The sequence below is a fragment of the Gekko japonicus genome, unplaced genomic scaffold (assembly GCF_001447785.1).
Source record: "Gekko japonicus isolate JY-2015 unplaced genomic scaffold, Gekko_japonicus_V1.1 scaffold4617, whole genome shotgun sequence".
Lineage (NCBI taxonomy): Eukaryota > Metazoa > Chordata > Lepidosauria > Squamata > Gekkonidae > Gekko > Gekko japonicus.
In genome coordinates this window covers 51,771-57,682 of record NW_015172150.1, presented here as the reverse complement: position 1 = coordinate 57,682, position 5,912 = coordinate 51,771, and the positions used below count along the sequence as shown (strand labels likewise).

Here is a 5,912-nt window from a genome sequence, read left to right as displayed (position 1 = left end):
TATATGTGTGTGTGTGTGTGTGTATATGTGTATATGTATGTATATATATATACATATACATATATATACTATATATACATATATATACACACATACATACATACACACATACATACATACACACATACGTACATACACACACACACACATATATACACACACATACACATACACACACACACACACACACACACACACACACACACACACACACACACACACACACACACACACATATATATATATATATATATATAATAAACTATTTTAAATGGCAGGATAGCCGACAGCAAGCCTAAAATTCACCGCTCGTTTTAAAGTTGTTTGCGCAGAAGCCCGCTTTGCACAGAGAACCCGAACCTATTATGACAGCAAATAGGCGCCACCCATCTCCAGACGAAAACCTCCCCCGCATACCCCGGGAATTTCTGAGCGCAAGGGAGGCTGGGAAAGAGAGTCCCTCGTTGGTCTTGTTGTCATAAGTTAGCGAGAACCTCCCGGACGACCTGACTGCAGATCCCCTAATGCCAGGCGCCTCCTCTAACCACTACCGGCTTCTGCGGTCTGCCAGGCTTGAAAAAAATATATAACAGGCATCGTTGTTTCCGACGCTGGGAGTTTGGATGTGGCTCCCGTGGAGAGACGCTGCACTGAGAGGCGCCAGTTGGTGAGTTTCTTTTTCTCTTTTGCTTTGCATCTCTTGGTGTTGTTTTTTTTTTTTTAAATGCATGCTTCTCTAGTCCAGGAAGCCGCCCTTTGCCTACTTAATGCGCAAGTCGCTTAACAGAATTCAAGAGGGAACTGTCAGACCTGGCGTGCGCCCTTCTCTTTTCCCGTTAATGCCCTCTCCTTAAAAGGAGACGCGAAACTCTCGCAGTTTTAAGATGGTGATCCTTTCCCCGTGTAAGGTAAAGGTAAAGGTTCCCTTGCTCGAAAGCCAGTCTAGGGTTGCGGTGCTCATCTCTGTTTCCAAGCCGAAGAGCCAGCGCTGTCCGAAGACGTTTCCGTGGTCATGTGGCCGGCATGACTAAACACCAAGGCGCACGGAACGCTGTTGGGTTCTGCTGCCATCAATACTCCCTCTAAGCTGTGGAGTCTGGTGAGCAAAAAATCTACTTTGTGAGCTCCCGGCATTAAACTTGTGAGCGAGCGATTCGTCTACTGCCTAAATTACTTTGCTCTGGAGCCCCATCCTTCCTGAGCGGAGACCAAAATCTGTGAGCCGGAGGCTAAAGAACTGTGGGCTAGCTCACACTAACTCAGCTTACAGGGAACACTGGAAGGGAGCAGTCCAGGAGGACACTTTATAGTGAAACAAGACTGTAAAGAACTGTGAGCTAGCTCACACTAACTCAGCTTAGAGGGAACGCTGGCTGATCCCTCATATAAGCATGCTCTGAGAGCCATGTTAAAGAATGAGGCCATTGGCATTTTATGGAAATTGGTGGCCTCTTGACTGCTAACAACTATCTCCTGCCAACCTAGCAGTTCGAAAGCAAGACATTGCAAGTAGATAAATAGGTACCACTTCGGTGGGAAGGTAACAGCGTTCCGTGCGCCTTGGAGTTTAGTCATGCCGGCCACATGACCACGGAAACGTCTTCGGACAGCGCTGGCTCTTCGGCTTGGAAACGGAGATGAGCACCACAACCCTAGAGTCGGACTCGACTGGCCTTCGAGCAAGGGAAACGTTTACCTTTACCTGACTGCTACAGTACGCGATTGCAGTCCAAAATTTGAAATTTAGGTCTGGCTGGTCTGGTTTATATATATATATTTTGTTCACTTCTGAGTGACACAGCTCTGTCACTCAGTCTTAACAGAAGTATTTCTCATCGTGATTTCGGACTAATTGCCAATTGTTATGATCCCTTTTGAGCCCATCTATGAATTATTGTGTACAGTTTACCACCTGGCCGCAACTGATAAATCACACTTGGTCAGCCAGGAGTTAGAGGCATCAAGACAACAGGAAGTGGGGTGTGTGAATTCCTCAGGTAACACCTAACTAAACAAATGCCTCAGTTGCTTGTCATTTTAGACCACATGCAGTCTGATCCTAGCCTTCTTTTTTCAGAAGTGAGGCCCATTCACTAGAATGCCTTTCCAAGCAGCTGTAATTGCAATTCAGGAGTTACAGCCTTCCATAGATCTAGAAGGGTGTATAACTCCACCTGGGATTGCATTGGAACCTTGCAATCCTAAACATACTTTCTGGAGAGTAAATTGCATCAAGCGCGGTAGGATTTGCTTTGTAAGAGACATGTCAGAGACTGATTATCCAACAGGCTTCCCCTCCCCCCCATGTTTCGTCTGGCTTTGGAGAAGACATTTGTTCACGGGAAGACATTGATTGTTTTCACTTGCTAGTTTAAGGTTCTCTGTTGTGATGGCTAGAAATAACAATAGTCAACTAAGGTCCCGGTCACGCGCAGAATTAGCCGGGCGATGGGGACGAATGCCGGGTGGATTTTATGGGCACGATCACATGGGAACATCTGGCAACTGTCCTGCACCCGTCGGCAACCCGTATCGCCCTGCCAAAGACGCGGAGTAAAAAGTGCAGTATTTTCCGGAAAATGTGCAGCGCAGGCGGGCGTCTGATTGCGGAAGCAGTGGTATCCCATCATATCCGGTGCCCGTCTGTGTCCCACCAGATTTTTTTTACGCCTCCGTGGTATGCGCACAAAAACCACCTCGCCCTCCTTTGCCACGCTGCACCATCAACGTGTGATCGGTGGCTGACAGCCTGAGCATGGAGCCCCTGGGGGAACACCTGATCGCGATACCGTGCTTCATTTTGCTCCGGAGCAAAATGCCTCGCTCCCCCCCCCCCAGATTATCTTGCTCATGTGACCGGGGCCTAATATTGGCTGGATTTGTTGCTGTTCAGTCGCACAGTCGAGTCCGACTCTCCACGACCCCATGGACCAGATCACACCAGGCCTTCCGGTCTTCCGCCGTCCTCTGAAGTTGGCTCAACTTCATGTTCGTTGCATCCATGACACTGTCTAACCATCTCCTCCTTTGCCGTCCCCGTCTACTTTGACCTTCAATCTTTCCCAGCATCAGGGTCTTCTTCTCCAGGGAGTGCTCCCTTCTCATTGGGCGGCCAAAATGTTTGAGCTTCAGTTTCATTATCTGGCCTTCCAGGGAACAGTCCGGGTTGATTTCTTTTAGGATTGACTGATTTGATCCTGAAAGGATTTCTGTAGGGGATTAAATCTAGACCTTCTCTTCCCTTCCTTCTCTGTATTTTGTGCCGCTTTTGAATAGCACACCTGCACAGTACAATCTCAGACCCTGCAAGGAGAGTCATTGATGGGAGAAGAGATTTGGAAAGTAGAGCAAGGACAGGGGGGAGACAGATGCTGTCTACAGGCTGTCGCATAACCTCCAGAGGGCAGCTGGAATGGTTCTGAATTCCTAGAGGTAGAAGAGGTTCATGTAGGCAGCCATGTTACTCTGAAGCAGCGAAACAAGGTTTGAGTCCAGGGGCACCCTTAAGAACTGAACTGCAGGCTGTGGAAGGTCAGTAGTTCAGCAGTTCAAGACCCGAGTTGCCGCATGATGGAGTGAGCTCCCATCTCTAGTTCCAGCTCCTGCCAACCTAGCAGTTCGAAAGCAAGAAATTGCAAGTAGATAAATAGGTACCACTTCGGTGGGAAGGTAACAGCGTTCCGTGCACCTTGGTGTTTAGTCATCCTGACCACGGAAACGTCTTCGGACAGCGCTGGCTCTTCAGCTTAGAAACGGAGATGAGCACCGCAACCCTAGAGTCGGACTCGACTGGCTTTCGAGCAAGGGAACCTTTACCTTTACTATAAGCTTTCATGTGCTTGCACACTTCTTCAGTTACTTTATAGAAGAACTGTTCGTGCACATGAAAGCTTATACCCTGAGTAAAACTTCGTTGGTCTTCAAGGTGCCACTGGACTCAAACTTTGTTCTAGAGACAGAATGCTAGCGGCTCAGTGACCAAACGGAGAGGTTACAACAAAATTCAGAAGGTGGCTTCTGTCGGAAACAGAAGCCAGTCTTCCAAATGGGAATTGTATCTCATGCGGATAAAAGGAAAGCCCTGTGTCTATTTGGGAGTATCTGCACAACATTGTGCCCTATGTTGGTACTACCTCTGGGGTTCTCGTGTCTTTCTCCAAGTGATCCATTTTACAGAAAAACTTCCTTTAATCTGACTCATTGGGAAAACTGTGGGGTGAGTGAGCGGATCTGTGTGGATGTTTTGCTGGCAGCCAATGCAGGATGGAGGAGCTGTGGTGGCTCAAGTGGTTTAGATGCTGAACTGCAGGTTATGGAAGGTCGGTAGTTCAGCAGTTCAAGAACCGGGTGCCGCATGACGGGGTGAGCTCCCGTCTCTAGTTCCAGCTCCTGCCAACCTAGCAGTTCGAAAACAAGAAATTGCAAGTAGATAAATAGGTACCACTTCGGTGGGAAGGTAACAGCTTTCCGTGGGCCTTGGTGTTTAGTCATGCTGGCCACACGACCACGGAAACGTCTTCGGACAGCGCTGGCTCTTCGGCTTGGAAACGGAGATGAGCACCGCAACCCTAGAGTCGGATTGGACTGGCTTTCGAGCAAGGGAACCTTTACCTTTAATGCAGGATGGTGGGGTGAGGCTAAGCTCCATTCTACACTGGCCTTTGGTCCGATCCAGCAGGGCTCTTCTGATCTTCATAAGCAGTTTTCCGTGAGAGTTGTATGGCTTGGTTTTGCCCACTGGACCCTGCTTTAATGACACAAAGCTCTGTGGCACTGCTGCAGCTGTAATGGCTCCTCGTACATCAGATCCACCGCCCTTCTTGTACAGCAAAGCTCCGCAGAGGATTCATCAAGGGCGGTGTTTTTGTTGTTTAATTAGTCCTAATTTAATGCATCAACATGACTGATTTTAATGCATATAATTGCACCTGGGTAGCGGCGTTACAGTCAGATCCTCGGCGGAGTTACACCCTTCTGGGTTTAGGAGGGTGTGGCTCTGCTTAGAGCTGCACTGTCAGTCTTTCCTTTTATGTCTAACAGAACTGATTTTATTACAGGAGCATGAGGTTTCACAATGCATTAGAGGTGCTGCTTTAACAGCGAGTAAACTAGTTAGTTCAAGTTCAACAAGTCCGGGGACCCCTGACATAGACAGTGCAAAAGCTGAGCTAGATGGGAGGTTGGTGATCCATGGTCAGATGTCCCTTCTGTTTACATCTCTGCTAATAGCGGCAGTGCTGTGGGGGGGGGGGAGATAACGTATCCCTCATCCTCTTTTTTCCAAGTTACCCCCTCCAGTTATTTGCTCTGATAGGATATAGACTTACAGATACCTAGGGCTCTTTTTGTAGCAGGAACTGCCTTGCATCTTAGGCGACACACCCCTAATGTGGCCAATCCTCCAAGAGCTTACAGAGCTCTTCTTACAGGGGCTACTGTAAGCTCTTGGAGGATTGGCTATATTAGAGGTGTGTCGCCTAATATGCAAAGGAGTTCCTGCTACAAAAAGAGCCATCTATCTATCTATCTATCTATCTATCTATCTATCTATCTATCTATCTATCTATCTATCTATCATCTTCTGAGCTCTTCTTACAGGGGCTACTGTAAGCTCTTGGAGGATTGGCTACATTAGAGGTGTGTCGCTTTAATATGCAAAGGAGTTCCTGCTACATAAAGAGACCAGAAGATAGATAGATAGATAGATGGCTCTTTTTGTAGCAGGAACTCCTTTGCATATTAGGCGACCCACCCCTAATGTAGCCAATCCTCCAAGAGCTTACAGTAGCCCCTGTAAGAAGAGCTCTGTAAACTCTTGGAGGATTGGCTACATTAGAGGTGTGTCGCCTAATATACAAAGGAGTTCCTGCTACATAAAGAGCCCTAGATTAGATAGGTAGGTAGGTAGGTAG

The 5,912-nt window shown here is 47.7% G+C and overlaps 1 protein-coding gene across 1 annotated transcript in view; it reads left to right on the top strand.

The window, feature by feature from the left end:
- Window positions 1-469: 469 nt before the first annotated feature.
- LOC107118672 (cytosolic 5'-nucleotidase 1A-like) overlaps window positions 470-5,912 on the top strand; it is a 20,340-nt gene continuing 14,897 nt past the window's right edge. Inside the window, exon 1 of the mRNA XM_015421030.1 lies at window positions 470-667. The gene's annotated coding sequence lies outside the window, so the exon portion shown is untranslated. The remainder of the gene's footprint in view (window positions 668-5,912) is intronic.